The sequence below is a fragment of the Buceros rhinoceros genome, unplaced genomic scaffold, assembly GCF_000710305.1.
Source record: "Buceros rhinoceros silvestris isolate BGI_N320 unplaced genomic scaffold, ASM71030v1 scaffold999, whole genome shotgun sequence".
Lineage (NCBI taxonomy): Eukaryota > Metazoa > Chordata > Aves > Bucerotiformes > Bucerotidae > Buceros > Buceros rhinoceros.
The window spans coordinates 74,294-75,068 of record NW_010430694.1 but is presented as its reverse complement, the minus strand read 5'-3'; the positions used below and the strand labels follow the sequence as shown (position 1 = coordinate 75,068).

The 775-nt window shown below is 35.1% G+C and overlaps 1 protein-coding gene across 1 annotated transcript in view; it reads left to right on the top strand.

Moving 5' to 3' along the window:
* The window catches only part of ASIC5 (acid-sensing (proton-gated) ion channel family member 5), a 15,506-nt gene that overhangs the window by 2,345 nt on the left and 12,386 nt on the right, over positions 1–775 (top strand). The gene's annotated exons all lie outside the window — the stretch shown is intronic.

The following is a 775-nucleotide window of genomic DNA, read 5'->3' as shown; positions in this document are numbered from 1 at the left end:
TCCCTTCAGAAACATTTTGAAATCCAGCACCATCTGGGATTTCATTATCACAGCCTGGAGACTGTGCAGAGACCGAAGCAACATCCCAGAGCGCTGATGAGGTCGTGATAGCTTTCGCAGATGATTCTTACACCTCTTTGTTCCTTTGACCAACTGTAACAGCCTCAAGTAAATCAGTCTTATAAAGGATGTATTCTCTTGCTACCACACATGCCACACTATTAAATCTGGGTTTTGGTTAAAAATGGGATTAGGGAACCATTTCAGTGCTGTTAAACACTGATCTAAATAATATATTTTCAGATCCTAATTATTGCTGTCTCACAAACTTTCCTTGATTTACTGAGCTTATCGACTTTCTTATTGACAGAATAAAGCAGTGGATTACAATCAGTAAATGAAGCACTTTGCAAAGAGGCAGGTCCAGTTATGATAAGAAAGATCTTCTTAAGTTTCCCTCATTTAGATATTTTGAGAGAGAACATTCTCTTCAAATCCGTGATCAAAAGATCATTCAGCAACAAGCGTAAGAAAATGACTACATTTCCAGGTATTGATTATATTCATTACTGTTATAGCTCTTAAACTTAGATTTTAAATGTTTTGTTTCTTTTTAACATCAGTTTGTATAAAACACGAGGTAAATGGAAACTAAAAACATTTCTGTTTCAAAACTACAGAATCAGACAAATGCGAACCTAAAAAAAGAGAGCTGATTTACTTCTGAACCTGTAGCCTTTTAAAAAAGTTTTATCCAGGAACTTTTATTAGGGAA